Source organism: Triticum dicoccoides, chromosome 1A, assembly GCF_002162155.2.
Source record: "Triticum dicoccoides isolate Atlit2015 ecotype Zavitan chromosome 1A, WEW_v2.0, whole genome shotgun sequence".
NCBI classification, from domain to species: domain Eukaryota; kingdom Viridiplantae; phylum Streptophyta; class Magnoliopsida; order Poales; family Poaceae; genus Triticum; species Triticum dicoccoides.
The window spans coordinates 568,659,101-568,680,872 of NC_041380.1; the positions used below are offsets into that span (position 1 = coordinate 568,659,101).

At 45.0% G+C, this 21,772-nt stretch overlaps 1 pseudogene; it reads right to left on the reverse strand.

Moving 5' to 3' along the window:
- Window positions 1-621: 621 nt before the first annotated feature.
- Window positions 622-760, reverse strand: LOC119296204 (annotated as a pseudogene).
- Window positions 761-21,772: the final 21,012 nt, after the last annotated feature.

Genomic DNA, 21,772 nt, shown 5'->3' on the forward strand with positions numbered 1-21,772 from the left:
TAGCAATACGATGAATGGAGAGAAGATTTTTGTTAGCACTAGGGACATGCAAAATTTTCCGAAGGTGAATTTTCCTATGAGGGGTATTAATGATTGTGTGACCAACGTGACGAATCTTCATACCTTCTCCACTGGCAGTGTGGATGTGGTCCTTGCCGCGGTACTTCTCACGCATGGTCACCTTCTCGAGTTCACCGGTGATGTGGTTGGTTGCGCCGCTGTCCACATACCAGTTTGTGTCCACTCCATATGAGCCATCAGTAGCCCCAGCCACCTTCTCATCTGAGGATGAGTCACCGTCATCATCATACCTGTACCAGCAGTCTTTCGCTGTGTGGCCAGGTTTACCACAGATCTGGCAACGTGTGGCGTCGGGACGCTTGTTGGAGGAGTTACGGCGGCCGCCCCCGTTGTTGGTGTAGGAGGGCCAGCCACCATTGTCGCGAGAGTCGCCGTGGTCGCCGCGATCACCGCGGTCGCCACGGGTGTTGTTGTTGTCCCCCTTGCCACGGGTTGGCCCGCGGTAGCGTGAGCCGCCACCTCGGCCGCGCATGGCGGCGTTGGCGGAGGACTTGAAGCCGCCACCACCTAAGTTTGTGCCCTGGAACAACGCCACCCTTTGATCGAAGTTGCTCATCTGAGCATACAGTTCATCAAGGGTGACGGGCTGAGTGCGGGCGTCGAGGGCGGAGACGAGGGGTTGATACTCCATGTCGAGGCCGGCCGTGATGTAGGAGATGAGCTCGTCGTCGTCGAGTGGCTTGCCTGCAGCTGCAAGCTCGTCGGCAAGGGAGCGCATGTGCGCGAAGAAGGCCGCTACCGACTGGTTTCCCTTCTGTGCGTTCGCAAGTGCGACGCGGATGTTGTTGATGCGGGACAGTGACTGAGATGAAAACATGTTCGCCAGCACTGTCCAGAGCTCGTGTGCATGGCAGATCGAGGTCACCTGCACGAGTACTCCTTGGAAAGATTGTTCAGAACATAACCAAGTACCTGCTGATCTTCCCGGAACCAGATCGGATGAAGGGGGTTTGCTGTGGTCATCTCCTTCCCGTCCTTGTCCTTGGTGACGACGGTCTTGGCTGGTTCCGGCGTGGTGCCGTCAACATAGCCATAGACGCCCGCGCCTCTGAGCTGCGGTGTGATTTGTGTGCGCCAGAGGATGAAGTTTGTGCGGGTGAGTTTCTCGGTAATTTGGCCGGTGAGCGTGGAGTTGGATGAGCTGAAGGATGCCATGGCGGAAACTGGTGCGATGGAGGGCTGGGGCTAGATGAATGGAAAAGTTAGGCTCTGATTACCATGTGAGAAAGGCTGGGAACGTCGTGCCTTTGCCAGGGCCGACGGCATCGTGTTTATATGCAGGGTCGCGACCTCCCTGATAGCGTACAAGTTGTTGGGATTACAAACTTGGAGAACAAGAGATAAACTAAGAGATAGATATCTAGTTTAACAAGAAAATAAACCATAACAGATTCCTAGTCTATCCTACGCTAGGAGCTTCGGTTGTTAATCCCTTGGCGCATACAATGAGGGCTGTCACGTTGTCTAACATGCATATACAAATGTTTTTTATCACTTCTGCTTCGATACACCCTCCCTAAATACATCCATGGCTCAGATTACCCCATACCCAAGATGGTTGTGCGTATGGCCTATATGACACGCGACTGGGCCGGCCCACCGGGCGTGAGGCCTATTTCAAAGTGCGACGTAAAAATCCTGAGAAAAGAAAGATGTTTGGACACGGAATTGAACTTGTATCATCGTCCTCCTTATTACACTGCTTACCACTTGAGTACACTGTCCCTGGTGATAATAGAAGGCACGAGATGTATAAGAACACATGGATACACGTCTACCCGATCAAGTCTCACGGTCTTTCGCTATTGCGCATCGTGCCAAAGCCTTTCACGCACACACAAACACACTGGACGGCCGGCGGGCACAACAATGATCAAATGGCTATCTATCTAACACCAAACTAAGCATATTTGCAATGCTCCTTGCGTCCACACGCTAGGTACCTGCTCGAGTCTTTTGCTTAATATGCATCGTGTCAAAGAATACACACACACAAGTTTAATTCTCAACATAAACGCACCCACACTATTGGATATCTATCCCAACTAAGCATGTTTGCGTAATCGCGTTGCCCCTTGCGTTACTCAACTGTGTGTGCAGTCACACATGAACATTCTTCAATTTTCGAACAAATTTTGAGAAGGAACATTTTTTGAAAATATGAATAAACTTTGAAAAATGGGAACAATTTTTGAAATTCATGTAGAAATTCTCTTCAAATTCGTCAAGTTTTTTTTTTGAATTCACATATGTCATTTTTTTCAGAAGATGTGAACTTTTTTTCAAATTCGTGAAGCGAGGCTCTTTTTTTTATAACACTATAACTTGAGTAACTCGCCGTCAGAAGCACCAAGAACATACCATATGCCCTCATGTTAATCATGCTAGCTCTTGAAAACAGAAATACAAGAAAGCACAGTCCATTATACCATTGAGTTAGCATGCTGCAACATCATTCAATACCAGAAATCTGACATGTTTTGTTGCATTTGCATAGCAAGAGGACACTGAAACATGAAACTATAAGGAAAACATATATACACTTGCAAACTGTTGCCGTGCATCCCATTTGACAAAGCTCGTTTGGGCAGAACAACCACTTAGTTTGCCAAAACTAGACCCACATCAACACAGATCTACAACTACTTCAAATTAATCTACAGATCATAGAAAATAAGAAGCAAAGATGTTCAATACTCTGAAGCAACAATTTTTTTATCCTCTATTTCTTGTGTGAGTAGTCAACCTAACTTGTAATATATATATAAGGTCAAGGTCAACTGCAAGCTACTTAGAGCTAAACATGTTACCGAGAGACACTTGTAGCTACATGCTCATTATGTTTGATGTTTCTGCAGGCCCTATCTGACCCAAGTTAACATTGGTAACCCACCAAAAGCATTTAGAGTACTTATTGATACCGGCAGTGATCCGGCATGGGTGAATTGTCAAGCTGGACCGAGTGTGAGTCATCAGCCCCAACAAAACTATGTTTATTCCCATGTACTTTTTCAAACATAAAAAAGGCCATCGTTCTATTTGTTTTTGTATATACACTAGGGGGCATATGCCCCCCCCCCCACCCTGCCTATGTGCAAGGTGTGGGAGAAAAGGAGCATGGATCAATCACTTCATCCCCTTTCAACCCGGCCGGGCAGTCTCTCTCTCTCTCTCTCTCTCTCTCTCTGAAAAAATGAAGTCTTTTTCTCAGAGATCCATTTAGATACGAGACTTAAGGTGATAAGTATATATCGGTCGTTGCTCATTTGGGTTTCATTCAACCATTTCAAGATAATGTCATGAAATTACGGTAATAAAGACCATTATACCAATGTTTATGTGAAGTCCAGCCACCGAGTTATCTTGTCCACCTTATTGCTATGATCTTCGGTCCTCTTGTTTTTACCCGCATAAAAATTCATTAGTGGCCTAAGCGGTGGGCTTTGATCTGGCCTTATCTAAGTCAGCGAGTCTAAGCATCAACTATTGTGAAATATGGAATACACCATGATCAACATAGTGTGGAAATTATATGATCTCAAGAATATTTGTGTTACTGTTGTATTGATCTGACCCTCCTGCGAATATATATAGACTACATGAGGAGTAGAGGCTTGGAGTACAAGACAAGTTACACATGGTTTAAACATATTCTATCTCTACCTCCCTCTCTAACTTAAACTCAATTATACTTCTAACATTTCTTCTTGGTCATAAAAGGAGTGAAGCGGACGATTGCGACTGAATTTAAAGTCTTATGCTTTCGTTGTTTTCTCCGCTTCGCCGTCATCACTGCATTTCTGATTGTGACTATATATATGTTTAAAGAATATTTGCACATACAGGATGGCTCCAGGACTTGCATGTAAGTACATACCGTGCGCATGGCCCGTGCTTGCTCGTTAGTATAGATCGATCTGCTGCATGAAGACCCGGTTGCTTGGAGTAGAGGCGTGCGCTAGAAAGCTGCGGCCGCGCGGTGCATGCATTTGCCGCGCGTTGCGGCCGTTTTAAAGTGTGGCACACCTGACTTTCCCGCGCGTTCGTGAGGGGTGCCGGGCGGTGCAGCCATTTGCCGCGCGTTGCCAACTTGCATCTCGGCTAAGTAGCTGCCGTTTGCCGCGCGTTGAGTCCGCCTTAGGCGGGTAGACGGAGATACGAGTTGATGTCGGCCGTCGGGAGATCCGTGTACGTACGCCCTCTAGCTAGTGATCGGGACGTGTTGTGTGATCGGCTCCCCTACAGGCCAGGACCCCGTGGATGCATCGGTCTTCGAGATCTGGATGCAGAATCGCTCGTGGCTGCCGTTTGTTGCCGGATGGATGCTACAGGCGCGTGGCCACGGAGCTGGAGACGCGCCGGAGTTGCTAGTGTGTCGCGCGGCCGCCGGGGACGTCGTCGTTCCACGAGTGTGCGCCAACTTGGTGTAGATGCAGATTGTGGAAATCCCGGTCGCTTGGAAGAGATGGTGTGTGCTGGTGGAGTTTCGATCTTGAAGCCGGCCGCATGCAGCGGCGCATGGTCGAAGCCCACCGTGACACCGTGATCGTCGCTGAATGGAAGCAACTCGTCCGTGCGCGGCTTGGGGTCGAGGCCGTGCCGCCCGAAGAGCACGTGGGGTTTTGCTGCCGTCGAAGGAGTTGCTCGGTGAAGAGATGCATGTCGACGTCGGAGTCCTGTTGCACGTGATATCGACGTAGTTCAATCGTGCTCGCTGGACCGGTCGCTGCGTGTTCACAACGAACAGCGGTGTGTCGCCCATCTAGGGGTGGACTAACGAGCAGCTCGGCTCATTAAGCTCATACTCGTTAAGCTCGTACTCGTTAAGGCTCGGCTTGTTAAGCTCGTTAAGATTAACGAGCAGAAAATCCTGCTCGGCTCGGCTCGTTTGAAGCTCGTTAAGCTCGTGAGCGCTCGTTAACAGATTATAATGTTTTACGATATACAGGATGAATGTGTAAGTGTGGTTTTCAAGACGAAATATGATGATTATAAAAAGAAATGCAGTAGTTTGTTGTCTCATAGGTCGATTAGATTGAATAGATGGGCTGAGGTGCTATAAAAGTTTGTCACAAAAAATGAAAATATGTGTTGTGTTGTTACTAACGAGCTTAACGAGCTACTCGTGAAACTCGTTAGCTCGCTCGTTAAGCTCGTTAAGCTTAACGAGCTAAAATCAATGATTGGCTCTGTTCATTAAGAAGCGAGCTACGAGCTTAACGAGCCGAACTATCGAGCGCTCATTAAGCTCGCGAGTTACGAGCTTTTGGTCCAGCCCTACGCCCATCACGGGCGATTGGCGGCGCTCAGCTGCTCGTCAGGTGTGACTAGGTCTCAGTCATTGAGCTTTAAGAGCATCTTCAGCCGCGTCCCCCAACAGGTCCTCCTCAGGCGTTTTTGCCGCGTCGGCGCCGAAAAATGGCCCAGTCATCCCCCAGAAGCCCATTTTTCGTCGGCTCGGGCCGAAACTGATGCCGGCGGACCCAGACAGAACCCGGCGCCCTGGGGGGCGTCTGGGGCACTGGCACAAGCGAAAAGGATGCGTGGGTCTGCCCTGTCGGCGAGTCCAGCGCCTATTCCCGCCGTTTCTTCTCGCTTTTCCCCCACTTTCCTTCCATTTTCTCCTTTCCTCCCGCCAATCTCCCTCCCGCCCGCCTCCCAGCCGGCCGTCATGCCATCGAAGAAGTACGTCGTCCCCCGCGCGGGGCAACCACGACCTCCTCCGTCGCCCAGCCGAAACAGAGGAAGCCGAGGGCGCCGCCGTCCAAGCCACCGGGCATGCCAAACGCCGAGTAGAGGGCGGAAGTTCAGCGACGGGAGGCTGTAACCGCCGACCGGCGAAACAGGGCCATCGCCAAGAAGGCCCGTGACAACGCGGCACACGCGGCTGCGACTGCCGCTTCGGCGGACCAAGCTGAGGCCGAGGCGGCTCGCGCGGGATGATGAATCCACCCGGCAGCCACGCCCAGTACGCTCCCTGAGGCCAGCAAAGCGTCGGCTGTCCGTCGCCGCAGCCATGGGGATCGCCCTCGCAGAGCTACACCGACGGGGACGCGCACGGTGGGTTCAACCCAAACATCACCTTCCCCATGGACACCCGGCCCAGCGCACGCCCTCGCCCGCCTTCGCCGGCATGCAGTACCCTCCATACAACTACTCGCCTCCCGCCTACGTGTCCTCCCCGACGCCCCATCTCCGCAGTTGCGCGCTGCCCTTCTCGCACCTCGGTGACACCGACGAGACCGAGGGCGACATGGATGACGTCATCGCCGTAGGTTCGGCCGTGGCCGCCGCGTCTCCTGGGTTCGACACCCCGGACGAGACGGTGGATCTCAGCGGCGGCATGGACGGTGAGCTCGTCTACGTCTACGGCGAGGAGGAGCAGGATGAGCAGGAGCAGGAGGAGGAGGACCACGAGGAGGAGGAGGAGGAGTAGGAGGAGCCGGCGACTGTTTCGGCGAAGAGGCGCAAGAAGAAGAAGCGGGCGGCCAGGTCAGGCGAGCCGCGCATCAATTGGGCGTCTAAGGAGGAGGAGTGACTCGCCGAAGCTTGGAAAGTCGTCTGCCTCGACCCGACCACCGGCACGAACCAGAGCATCGAGACGTACTAGGAGCGCATCAAGGCCGAGTTCGACGAGCGCAAGCTCGTCGACCCCTACTTCAAAGGTGTCTACATGCAGTGCGGCTCGAAGGCGATGGCGAACCATTGGGGGCGTATCCAGGGGCGTGCAACAAATGGCATGGGGTCGTCGAGGAGGTCGCGGCTCGCCCGTATAGAGCGGCGCCAGCGTTAAGGATCAGGTATGCCACGCCGGTCTCCCGCCTCTCTTCGCCGTGTACGCCCGCTAACTGTTTGTTTCTCCGCATAGTTGCTGCGCATGTTCGCCCTGTACCGGCAGAGCAACAGCGACGCCGAATTCAAGTACCTCCACGTTTACAAGCGCATTGACAAGTGCGAAAAGTGAGCGGAAGTCCGGCGCACCCTCGACAAGGCCAAGGAGACCTACAAGCCGGATGCGCCGACTCCTGGCGCATCGGAAGGGCGGTCGGACGGTAACAAAGGTGCCAAGAAGGGGAAACACGCCGACGCGGCCACGGCTCGAGTGCAGGGGTCTATCGAGCACTGCCTCGCCGACGCGCAGGCCCGGGCCGTCCTTCGTGGAGAGAAGTCCGAGGCGCGGTGGTCGGCGTTGATGTCGAGCAGCGCCGTCAAGCTCGACCTACTCCGGACCAACGTCGCCGCGAAGAAGAGAAACACCGACCTGGCTTTCCTGCTGGGCGGGGCGGACAAGCTCCAGAGCACCGACGAGGCAGTCAAGGCGTGGTACTTGGTGGAGCGCGGCCTCATCCTGAACCAGCTTCCCTCGATGACGCCACCGACGCCAACGCCCACGCCGCCGCCGCCAAGCCCGCATGATGACGCCTCCACGACGCCCAGCAGCATCGAAGCCGTGACGACACTGCCCAGCGCAGAAGCAGCTCCGACAATGCCAAGCCCGCGCACGCCGACTCCGCCGACGCCTGGGGCCGACCCCGCCGAGTGATGCGTTGCGCACGCGAACTTGTGCCGCTCTATTTTTTGTACGCCGAACTGTGACTTGTGGTCGCCGGACTTGTGGCGTCTTTTGTGAGCGGGAACAACCAAGTTCGAATTTTCCACGTCCTGGGGCCGGCGTCTGGGGGCGTGACTGTGAGCTAGGTCGCCCCAGGGGCCGAACTAGCACCAGTTCTCCCCCAGACCGCTCTTTTTTAGCGCCCTGGGGGGCCGAATGGCTGGAGATGCTCTAACAAGTCTCGGTCAAATGATATAATATGCAAAGATAAAAAGAAACATATAAAAAAATATACGGATCTCAGTCTAAGATCTCATGAATAAAGCATCGACTGAGACTTAAAGTCTCGGTCAACTAAGACTTAACAAGACTGTTTCTTCACCGATCAGTGAGATCGATCTGATTTATTTCAGTCCAAAGAATTTGACCTAAAGTATTTTGAAAATCAAAGAATTGATCTAATCTAATCTGGGTGTCGTGCCCTCGGGGCATGGAGATTAATCTCCCCGGAAGCGGCGTGCTGCGGAAGTGGCGGAGGAACCTAGGATCGGCATCGTAAAACTAACTGCTCTAATACCATGTGGAAGTTGTATAATGTCTATAATATTTGTGTTATTGTTGTATTGATCTGACTCTCGTGAGGATATACAAGACAGGTTACACAATGGTTTAAACATATTCTATCTCTACCTCCTTATCTCTAACTTGAACTCAAGTATACTTCTAACACATAGTAGTCACATGCTTGTTGCACCAACTCATTTTTTCTCAATTTTTCGTGTTTGGATATATGAGAAATAGTAAAGGAATTCAAGGTGGAAATTAGATCTAGGCATGTATAGAAATAATAAATGATTCGTTAAAACATTGATAATCCTTGGATATTTGTGTTTCACTGCTATCAATGAATAATAGAAAGCCTCAATCTCTGTAGCACCTATAACACCCAAAAGCTCAAATTAAGATAACAATGCATATTTGGGTTGATTGTTTGTGCAAAAACATTCTAAGCAACATGAGGCTTCAGTAACAGTACAATAATGAGATGTATAAACAACATCAACAACTTGACCATTGCCACAAACTGATCTATCAAAATATAATCTCCATGGCACTAAAGAGATGATGGTTATATCAATGTTATGAACCTGCCAGTGGTTGAAAAGCCAACTCTAGCTATCATTATGAACTGTGACAATCAGACAGTAATTTTCAGGGCAAATAGTTCAAATGAAAACATGTAATCCACAAAGAAAATAAGAAGGATACTAAAATATGTCACACATTCAAGAAACTCTGGAGTAATAGATTGGACTGCATCCAATTGGCTAAGAATTTGGCAGATCCCTTCTCAAAAGGGCCATCACGAACCGTGATAATAAATGCAAGGTGGGAGATAGGTATGAGACCAACATGAGTTCCATGGTGGTTACCTAACCTATGTGATTGAAGATCTGTGAAATAGGACCTGGGAAACAATCTACTGGCTAACTAAGGAGAGTAACCCTATTAACTCACTTCGTTAGAGATGCACTGCTTTCACAATATGGATGTCACATTGACTTTTGTCTTAATGTGTTCTAAGGCATTTATCAGCAAGATTCTATCCTATAGAGCGATCTTTGGAAGAACACACTTATATGAGCGCAACTGCTGGTCACAGCCTGTGATATAGGGTAATATCTAGGAAGCTCATGAACAGGTCGGGAGTGTGACTATTAAGCTCCACCCGTGGGGTTAGCCTTCAGCAACCTACTATCGGTAAGACAACTGGTAAAACTTATTTATGCCAAACTGACAATTCAAAGTATAGTCCACTGTTCAATTGTGACAAAGTGTAACCCTTTGCTCTAGGTGGATGATGTCTACTACACAACCTTCTTCTTGTAGACGTTGTTGGGCCTGCAAGTGCGCAGGTTTGTAGGACAGTAGCAAATTTCCCTCAAGTGGATGACTTAAGGTTTATCAATCTGTAGGAGGCGTAGGATGAAGATGGTCTCTCTCAAGCAACCCTGCAACCAAATAACAAAGAGTCTCTTGTGTCTCCAACACACTCAATACAATGGTAAATATTATAGGTGCACTAGTTCGGCGAAGAGATGGTGATACAAGTGCAATATGGATAGTAGATAATAGTTTTTGTAATCTGAAATTATAAAAACAGCAAGGTAACAAGTGATCGAAGTGAGCGTAAACGGTATTGCAATGATGGTAAACAAGGCCTAGGGTTCATACTTTCGCTAGTGTAAGTTCCCTCAACAATACTAACATAATTGGATCACATAACTATCCCTCAACATGCAACAAAGAGTCACTCCAAAGTCACTAATAGCGGAGAACGAACGAAGAGATTATGATAGGGTATGAAAACCACCTCAAAGTTATTCTTTCCAATCAATCTGTTGGGCTATTCCTATAAGTGTCACAAACAGCCCTAGAGTTCGTACTAGAATAACACCTTAAGACACAAATCAATTAAAACTGTTTGAGATCGAAAAGAACAAATGATCGAACTACTTTATCGATGGTTATAGAATCCTTATATACAATGGGAACGGACGCGTTCGTAAGACGCGACTATTCGGGAGCCTCTACAAGATATGTCGGTTCCTGGAAGCGATGTTCCAGGGAGAAACTGCCACGACGGGGAGCGGGGATTATTCCCTTAATTAACGTTGTGTTAATTAATCTTAACACTCCCCCTAATCACCGCTTGACCGCATAAGGATCCATCATCTTTGATTAAATCTCCTCCAAAAACCCTGTGGGGAAAATATGAGGAGATAGGTGTTCCATATGTTGCTAAAACTCCTTGAAACCCAGTGGGAAAAATAAGGAGAAAATGATGCAACACATAATGGTTATTGTCTCTTTTAACTCAATACGAGAAAACCCATAGAGTTTAAAGGACAATAAATATGTCATATATACTTTCCTAAAAACCCTGGTGGGGAAAACAGAAAGTATGGCATATGATCTCATGTTGATATTACCTCATTAAAAACCTTTATGAGAACTTGTAAAGTAAACTCATGAAGGGAAAAAGAGTATAATATGATGCATTGAATAGGAACAATTCAGGAAGATACTCCCCATGATTCTTGCAAAAATTCGAAGCCGTCACATACCGAAACATAGAAGTTGGTAGAGACCCGCTGAACAAATCAATCGCATGATTTGACTTGCAAGATATGCAATATAGTGATATTGCTTATTATGTAACATGTTTGCATCCGGGCAACACAAGAAACATTATCGTTGAGATAATGGTTGGTGAATGTAGCCATGAGGTCTGATTTGAAGACTCTTCATGAGAGGGCTACCACACCTTGTAGGAACACTAAACTTGTCTACGATCTGATAGTGGGGATCTGATCGATGTATCCAATGATATTGGTGTTCAGATTTCTCCGAAACTGGAAAACCAGGACAAGATGTTTCATGCCTTGGAGATATCGAAAGATATTTTTGAATACCAACCAAATGTGTTTGGTGGATCCAATGACATTATGAAACGTTGAATCACAATATCTCATTTCCATCATCTCTTGGTCTAATTGATCTTTCTCTACGTCTAGAGAATGAACTACCATGAGAGTTATGGATAGATAAGATTTGTCCACAATGAATTTCTCCAATATATTTTGGATATAAACAACATAGTATACCATAATGTATGAATGAAGGTGCTCAAGTTGTAGTAACGAGCGGTATTTTGGTTTACCCAAATCCTTCATTTTAAAGTCCGTCACTTAGATGATTACATGTGTCGTCATTGTAGACACACAACACATGGATAATCATCATTCTAGGAGTAATCCTTGTGTATAAGGATCTCACTACGTCGGTTGTACCATATGTACCGACAACAATAAGCCATATGGTGGCTTACCGATTTTACACAATGTATGTTGCATTTTGTATTTCGATTCAGAATTGAGATTCCATCGGAAATCAATCATATATGTGTGAATCTAGTGATCCACATGGATATGTGATCACTACATCTATCAACTGTAGAGATAGATGATTTTGAACTGCCAATGATATAAGTTATCGGAATGAGATTCCAGCTCTGGAGAATAGTTGGGTATCTGCGTGAACCCTTGTGCTACAATACTTGCTCTTTGTTTCACCACCTCGTTGTTCTCAATTCTGTTTCCAGAAAAAAACTGGTGTAGGTATTGCTTATGAATACCTTCCCATTATTGAGCAAGATCATTTCTACCTAGATTATATCCTTTGCTTGAGTTCAGTCCGAGTGTTGATCACACTTTTCCATGGCCATGGTCTTTGGATCTGAATCATTTGTAAGGTTTTGCAATCTAGTTGAGAAATGTATGTCGACAATTGTAGACTTCCGGTTATATGATTCTCCAGAGTCTAGATATCAATATATAGTTGATGAAAATATCATTGCCCATAGTGACTTCTCGCGATTTCACAATGCGATTGAGTCGGGTATTCCGATGTCCCGGTCATTGTGTGCACTATGACCTAGGTTGGTGGGGGTTTCCCGTCCACTGGGTGTATACTACCCATTAGGTGTCTGCCAACGTGAAGTTGACTTGCATTTACTGATTCGCAGGCCTTGATATCCTTACTTGCGAGAAGCTGAATCCCGATGTACCTCTGCCATACATCTCCCCCTATTGCTTTTAACGAGGAGTGGAGTGGATTTTGCTGGTACCTCCACTCTTTCAGGCGTACTTTTGCAGGATTGTAGGATTGTGTGACACCTTTATAGTCAGTAAATGAATGTGGCAGGTTATTTGCAATGTGTTGCAAATCTTCTGAACGCATGGTTCAGATCTTTGAGTACGTGGATTTGAGGCAGAAACATGTTGAACATTTCACTAATTTCCTGGCATTTTTTATGGTACTTGAAATCTCCCCCTAATGCCTGGAAATGTTCCTCAATGAATCAGCATACTGGCCTTGAATAACTCCCCATGCGAGGGGCTTGAGGTATTGATGGAAATATCGTTATTCCTCATATAGATCCCAACTATATGTTGAGGGGCCAATGATGTATGCCGGGTGGTGATATCGGTATGCAACCAAATTACTGCAGATAGGAAATACTTGGTAGATATCCACATATCAAAGATAGAGGGGAATAATATTATGCAGTTCTGTCATGAGCATGTAAAACTACATGACTCCAACATAAAGTTGGTAAGTTGCAATTCCAAAGTAAAGATAATGCAATGAGCTTGACTCTTTGGATAGGATTCTACCAAACCATTTTGAGTCTAGACATTAGGACAAATTGCTAAACTTCAATCCCATGGGCATAGAGAAGGCACTCAAGGAGAATTTTGCAATGTTATCCATTCGATTTGCTTGAAATCAATGTCAGAATAATGAGCCAATGGTTTCGTGTGAATAAAGCACACACTTAAGACCATCATTTAGACATGTTTTTTAGAACCATGGAATACCTGAATAGTCTAGTCAATGGATGGAAAGAGCCACTTACCTCAACTTGATACATTCAAGGATTCTGAGTGGTTCGGTGTGGTCTTTAAGGTGTGCGAGCTTTAAAAATAGCTTCCCTATGTCACTTGTAGTGCACATAAAATCCAAATGCTGTTAGAATTTAGCATCATAATAATCATAAACTATTGGAATTGCTGATAGTTTCGGTTTCAACCCAATGTCTCAATGACCAAGGCGAGTATGCCAAGTTTGTCATGTACAAGACACTTTGGAAAACTATCTCGTACGTAAAATGTGCTACGGGTTGTGTCGTATGTGTAATACAATCCAGATGATACACAGAGAATGTGCTTGCCATATCCGTTGCATATGGTAAAGAGAAGTTATTTCTCTTTGTTGTCATCATAAGTTTCGCTATGGAAACTATTTTGACGGATACCTCCATAGTTTAGTAGGATACGAGTTAAACCGGAAAGCAATAAACCATCCTTAAGTTACTCGAGTACCCACAAGGATAGTAAATATGACTCGAGTTGAGCCAACAAATACCTCATCGCATCGAGCGATTTTAAAATATCTCCTTTTCTTACAACAAGAGTGGAAACATTTTACTTCCCTGAGTATAGAGTTCGTGGTGCATATGTCCACAAGGCACAAATCATATTTCATCAGATTGACCCCCGTAAAAATCTATATATAGACATGAAGATTCTCAATATGAAAATCACTCAGATATATAGAATACATACAAATGTATTTGTACCAAAGTGCTGATACAATATATTGTGATATACAATATATGATGACAACAATACTTATGTTCTTATTAGAACATCGTAAATGGACATAAATTATGTTGACCACTCAGAAGATTGAGAGACTGGACGAAGTCTTCAAACATGTCAGTTGATGCATATTCAACCTTCATGTTCTCCGTGCTCATAGGGTCCCATGACTGCTGATAGTCATGTTGGAGGGATGAAGTGAGATTCAGACCTTTGCCCTTGAGATTCTTTATGTCCCAGGAATTGCTGATACAGAATAACCAGATGCTGAGATCTGGATCGATGTAATGCCTTAAGATTTATAATGCAACATATTTTTCTGTTAGCGGTGTGATTCCGACCAGATGAATCCTACGGTCTTGGATTGCACCATTATTCCACGAGACACAGGAGCTAGCATAATGTCCATGGCCCAGCTAGGGCAGTGGTGGCCATTGAGGACGAATGCCTCAAACTCTATAGCCATATGTTCCTCTATGGGTAAACCGGAGATAATTAATTTACAACCAGTAAATTAAAGACCATCATGGTTGATGTTGTAATGAACTTAGCAAAATCAATGGGTATTTCAAGAAGTTATCTTGAAACCATTAGTGTGAGTCTCAAATTACTAAGTATGACATCTTGAAGATAATCTCCAAAATGAAGTAGATCTGCAGCATAGGGAGTATAATCTGATGAAATCAGTAGATACTCATTCATGATGCCTTATGTCATAACTTAGTAAAATGTGTGGGAGAGCAGTTTGTAAAGCAATCATAATGTCGAAACGACAAAATATAGGCTTTATCAGTAGTCATCGATAATCTGTGTAGGCAGTAGATCCATATGACTACCTTGTGATCCCAAGCATCAATTTGAATAAATCACCTTGAATTTTGCTTATGTATTTGCAAGAAATTGAAAATCTCAATTGCAAATAGACGTATTAATCTCAACATGTAGCGAACATGGAGGTAAATACATTCTGGAATACATCGTACTCAACAGAAATACACCACTATTATAATGAATAGTAATGATGTTGCAAACTTGATGTTCAAGTGAAAAACTTGAATTGTATAGACCTCAAATTAAATGAGATGATCTTGTATCAAGTTGCATCATAGCAGGGTGAATTAATATTTTGCGAGAGAAAATTAATCTCAATCGCAATGAGATTGTTTTGCGAGAGGAGAAAATTCTCAATCGCAAATCAGTACTGTAGAGGTACTGAATTTATCTTTGCAAGAGATAAAAGAAAAATCTCAATTGCAAATAATAGATATAAATAATCTCAACCTTTGTAAGTCTGGAAATTATTTTTATCTTAAATTTCTGGAGCATTATACTAAACACAAAAATGTTTGAAACAACGGGGGTCTAAAACTGGTAAATACTACTAGTAAATAGTACTCTTATTAGGACCGATTTGACCCCTGTTTCAGCCTATTTTGCCATTTCCTTCATATGGGAGGATCTTAGTGCAAAATGGCGAAGGGATAAGATTTCCCTGTCTCCTCCGGTGCAGTTACTGCAACAGCCACCGCCCCTCGGGCTCGCCGGCCATGGGCACAGCCTGGCGGAGGCCGGACGGCCGGGCGCGGGCGTAGCGCGGCGCACAGCCGGGCGGAAGGACGCGGGGCGCGTCGACGGCGCGGAGGCCGTAGTACGGCCGGGCTGCTGGGCAGAGCGCTGCCACGGGCACGGCCGGCGCGGCCATGCGGCGACGGCGGGCTGGCGCGGCGCGGAGGCCGGGCAGCCGGGAAGCCGGGCGTGGTGTGCGGCCGGCGCGAGGCGCTGCCGGGGCAGCCGGACGGCGCGAAGGCCGTGTCCTGGGGTGCGGCGCAGCGCACGGCCGGGCAGCCTTGACGAGGGCAGGAGGGCGCGCGGCCGGGCGCAGCGTGACCGCCGAACGAAGCGCGGAGCAAAGGCTCCGTCAACACGCGCACGCATGGTGTGCCGTGTGCGGGATCCCGCTGTCAAGCAAGGGCTCGGATCATGGACTATCCATGTTGATGGAATTCCTTTGTACAGAAGTATGCAGTGCATGCCAACACATGCACGGACAGCATGCTCGCTGCGTTCAGCGCCGATGGCGATGCTACCACGCGCAGGCCGTGGGAGAGGCGTCTCCGCGTGAGCTGCCGCTGTCCGGGGAGACGAGCGTGCACTGGGAGGCCGGGCGGCCACTGGCGCAGTGCTGCAGGGCGCGGGGCGGCCACAGAGCGTGGGCGGGCACGACCAGAGGCTGCGCGGCGCGGAGGCCGGTGAGCGCAACGGCCATGCTGCTTCATTCTCTTGTTCATCCCCTATATTCTCGTAGGAATCGAAGAGGCAGTTAGAGATCGAGAGATTTGTGGCCGTGCCCGGACGGCGCGAGGCTGCGGCTTGGAAGCGCTTCCGCCGCGTTAGCGGGTGCCACCACGCTGAGCCAAGGGTTGTCGCCCTCGAACTCGCGGGCGAGCGATGCTGTAGCCAGAGAACCGTCGCACCGATCGAATCGCTCCGCCGGGAGCGTGTTGATAACGTGTTTGAGATCGAAAAGAACAAATGATCAAACTACTTTATCGATGGTTACAGAATCCTTATATACAATGGGAACGGACGCGTTCGTAAGACGCGACTGTTCGGGAGCCTCTACAAGACATGTCGGTTCCTGGAAGGGACGTTTCAGGGAGAAACTGCCACGACGGGGAGCGAGGATTATTCCCTTAATTAACATTGTGTTAATTAATCTTAACAAAAATTCTAATGTCACCTAAATACTTCAATGTCACCTCAAATATCCGTGGGTATGATTATACGATATGCGTCACACAGTCTCATATTCATCTATTCAGCCAACACAAATGACCTCAAAGAGTGCCCCAAAGTTTCTATCGGAGAATCACGACGAAAACGTGTGCCAACCCCTATGCATAGGTTCATGGGCGGAACCCGCAAGTTGGTCACCAAAACATACATCAAGTGGCACGTGGTATCCCATTATCACCACAGATATCCACGGCAAGACATACATCAAGTATTCTCAAATCTTTAAAGACTCAATCCAATAAGATTACTTCAAAGGGGAAACTCAATTCATTATAAGAGAGAAGATGGGGAGGAGAAACATAGGATCCAACTATAATAGCAAAGCTCGCGATACATCAAGATCGTGCCAAATCAAGAACACGAGAGAGATAGAGATCAAACACATAGCTACTGGTACATACCCTCAGCCCTGGGGGAGAACTACTCCCTCCTCGTCAGGGAGAGCACCGGGATGATGAAGATGGCCACCGGTGAGGGTTCCCCCCTCCGGCAGGGTGCCGGAACAGGGTCCCGATTGACTTTTGGTGGCTACGGAGACTTCTGGCGGCGGAACTCCCGATCTATCTTGCGTTCTGGAAGTTTTAGGTCACGTAGGTATATATGGGTGTAGGAGGTACGTCAGGTGAGCCACGGGGGCCCCACGAGGCAGGGGCGCGCCCCTCACCCTCGTTGGCAGCTCCCGTATCTTCTGACGTAGGGTCCAAGTCTATCAGGTGTATTTCCTTCCAAAAATAACTTCTCCAGTTGATTTCGTTCCGTTTCGACTCCGTCTGATATTCCTTTTCTTCAAAGCACTGAAATAGGCATAAAACAGCAAATCTGGGCTAGGCCTCTGGTTAATAGGTTAGTCCCAAAAATAATATAAAAGTGGATAATAAAGCCCAATATTGCCCAAAACAGTAGATAATATAGCATGGAGCAATCAAAAATTATAGATACGTTGGAGACGTATCAAGCATCCCCAAGCTTAATTCCTGCTCGTCCTCGAGTAGGTAAATGATAAAAAAGATTTTTTGATGTGGATTGCTACTTGGCGTAATTTTAATGTAATTCTTCCTACTTGTGATATGAATATTCAGATCCATAAGATTCAAGACAAAAGTTCATATTGACATAAAAACAATAATACTTCAATCATACTAACAAAGCAATTATGTCTTTTCAAAATAACATGGCCGAAGAAAGTTATCCCTACAAAATCATATAGTTTGGCTATGCTCCATCTTCACCACACAAAATATTTAAATCATGCACAACCCCGATGACAAGCCAAGCAATTGTTTCATACTTTTGATGTTCTCAAACTTTTTCAATCTTCACGCAATATATGAGCGTGAGCCATGGACATAGCACTATAGGTGGAATAGAATGGTGGTTGTGGAGAAGACAAAAAGGGAGAAGATAGTCTCACATCAATTAGGCGTATCAACGGGCTATGGAGATGCTCATCAATAGATATCAATGTGAGTGAGTAGGGATTGCCATGCAACGGATGCACTAGAGCTATAAGTGTATGAAAGCTCAACAAAAGAAACTAGTGGGTGTGCATCCAGCTTGCTTGCTCACGAAGACCTAGGGCAATTTGAGGAAGCCCATCATTGGAATATACAAGCCAAGTTCTATAATGTAAAATTCCCACTAGTATATGAAAGTGACATAATGAGAGACTCTCTATATGAAGAACATGGTGCTACTTTGAAGCACAATATATGAGACTTGCTATATCATGGTGCTACTTTGAAGCACAAGTGTGGAAAAAGGATAGTAGCATTGTCCCTTTTTTTAATTTTTTGGCCTTCCCTTTTTTTGGGACAATGCTCTATTGAATGGTGATCATCACACTTCTATTTATTTACAACTCAAGAATTACAACTCGATACTAGAACAAAGATGACTCTATATGAATGCCTCCGGCGGTGTACCGGGATATGCAATGAATCAAGAGTGACATGTATTAAAGAATTATGAATGGTGGCTTTGCCACAAATACAATGTCAACTACATGATCATGCAAAGCAATATGACAATGATGAAGCGTGTCATAATAAACGGAACGGTGGAAAGTTGCATGGCAATATATCTCGGAATGGCTATGGAAATGCCATAATAGGTAGGTATGGTGGCTGTTTTGAGGAAGGTATATGGTGGGTTTATGGTACCGGCGAAAGTTGCGCGGTACTAGATAGGCTAGCAAAGGTGGAAGGGTGAGAATGCGTATAATCCATGGACTCAACATTAGTCATAAAGAACTCACATACTTATTGCAAAAATCTATTAGTTATCGAAACAAAGTACTACGCGCATGCTCCTAGGGGGATAGATTGGTAGGAAAAGACCATCGCTCGTCCCCGACCGCCACTCATAAGGAAGACAATCAATAAACACCTCATGCTCCGACTTCGTTACATAACGGTTCACCATACGTGCATGCTACGGGAATCATAAACTTCAACACAAGTATCTCTCAAATTCACAACTACTCAACTAGCATGACTAATATCACCATCTCCATATCTCAAAACAATCATCAAGCATCAAACTTCTCTTAGTATTCAACACACTCATAAGAGAATTTTTATTATTCTTGAATACCTAGCATATTAGGATTTTAAGCAAATTACCATGCTATTTAAGACTCTCAAAATAATCTAAGTGAATCATGAGAGATCAATAGTTTCTATAAAACGAATCCACCACCGTGCTCTAAAAGATATAAGTGAAGTACTAGAGCAAACAACAAACTACTCCGAAGGATATAAGTGAAGATCAATGAGTAGTGAATAATTATGCAACTATGTGAAGACTCTCTAACATTTAATAATTTCAGATCTTGGTACTCTATTCAAACAGCAAGCAAAGCAAAATAAAATGACATCTAAGAATAGCAAACATCATGTGAAGAAACAAAAACTTAGGATCAACCGATAGTAACCGATAGTTGTTGAAGAAGAAAGGTGGGATGCCAACCGGGGCATCCCCAAGCTTAGATGCTTGAGACTTCTTGAAATATTATCTTGGGGTGCCTTGGGCATCCCCAAGCTTGAGCTTTTGTGTCTCCTTAATTTCTCTCATATCACGGTCTCCCTAAATCTCAAAAGCTTCATCCACACAAAACTCAACAAGGACTCATGAGATAGGTTAGTATAAACCATTGCAAAAACCTTATCATACTCTACCGTAGAAAATCCCTAAAATTATTATTCAACATTGCATACTAAATGCATCTGCATATTTAATAGTTCTATCCTCAAATAGAATCATTAAAGAAGCAAACATATGCAAACAATGCAAACATAACAGCAATCTGCCTAAACAGGATAGTCTGTCAAGAATGCTGCAACATCCATACTTCCATAGCTCCAAAAATTATGAAAGAAAATTCCCACTGTAGTAATTTTATCAGAGCTTAATATGCAAAATGTTTCAATATTTTATCACATTCTTACTTTTCTAGGGAATTATTGCAACAACGGTAAACTTTCTGTTTTCAAACAGCAACATGTATACTTGTAACATAGGCATAGTAAAGACTATTAATGCCACTTCTATTGAAATAAAAGATGCAAAACATTGTTCTAAATAACAGCAAGAAAATCGTAACAAAATAAATTGACGCTCCAAGCAAAACACATATTATGTGGCGAATAAAAATATAGCTCCAAGTAAAGTTATCGATGAACGAAGACGAAAGAGGAGATGCCTTCCGGGGCATCCCCAAGCTTAGGCTCTTGGTTGTCCTTGAATATTACCTTTGGGTGCCTTGGGCATCCCCAAGCTTAGGCTCTTGCCACTCCTTATTCCATAGTCCATCGAATCCTTACCCAAAACTTGAAAACTTCACAACACAAAACTAAACAGAAAACTCGTAAGCTCCGTTAGTATAAGAAAATAAATCACCACTTCAAGATACTGTAATGAACTCATTCTTTATTTATATTGGTGTTAAACCTACTGTATTCCAACTTCTTTATGGTTTATAAACTATTTTACTAGCCATATATTCATCAAAATAAGTAAACAACACATGAAAAACAGAATCTGTCAAAAACAGAACAGTCTGTAGTAATCTGGATCAAACGTATACTTCTGGAACTCATAAAATTCTCAAATAAATTGCTGGACCTGAGGAATTTATCTATTAATCATCTGCAAAAAGAATTAACTAAATAACACTCTCCAAATAAAAATGGCAGCAATTCTCGTGAGCGCTAAAGTTTCTGTTTTTGACAGCATGATTAACAAGACTTTCCCCAAGTCTTCCCAAAGGTTCTACTTGGCACAAACACTAATTAAAAGCATAAAACCACATCTAAGCAGAGTCTAGATGAATTATTTATTACTAAACAGGAGCGAAAAGCAAGGAATAAAAATAAAATTGGGTTGCCTCCCAACAAGCGCTATCGTTTAACGCCTCTAGCTAGGCATGATGATTTCAATGATGCTCATATAAAAGATAAGAATTGAAACATAAAGAGAGCATCATTAAGAATATGACTAGCACATTTAAGTCTAACATACTTCCTATGCATAGGGATTTTGTGAGCAAAAAACTTATGGGAGCAATAATCAACTTGCATAGGAAGGTAAAACACGCATAACTTCAAAACTTTAAGCACATAGAGAGGAAACTTGATATTATTGCAACTCCTACAAGCATATATTCCTCCCTCATAATAATTTTCAGTAGCATCATGAATGAATTTAACAATATAACCAGCACCTAAAGCATTCTTTTCATGATCTACAAGCATAGAAAATTTACTACTCTCCACATAAGGAAAATTCTTCTCACGAATATTAGTGGGAGCAAACTCAACAAAATAATTATCATGTGATTGAAAATTAAGATCAAGATGACAAGTTTCATGGTTATCATTATTCTTTAAAGCATACGTGTCATCACAATAATCATCATAGATAGGAGGCATGCTTTCATCATAGCTAGTGCAATCATCATTAATATTATGGATATTCAAAGAATTCGTACTAACAACATTGCAATCATGCTCATCATTCAAATATTTAGTGCCAAACATTTTATAGATTTCTTCTTCTAGCACTTGAGCACAATTATCCTTTCCATCATACTCACGAAAGATATTAAAAAGGTGAAGTG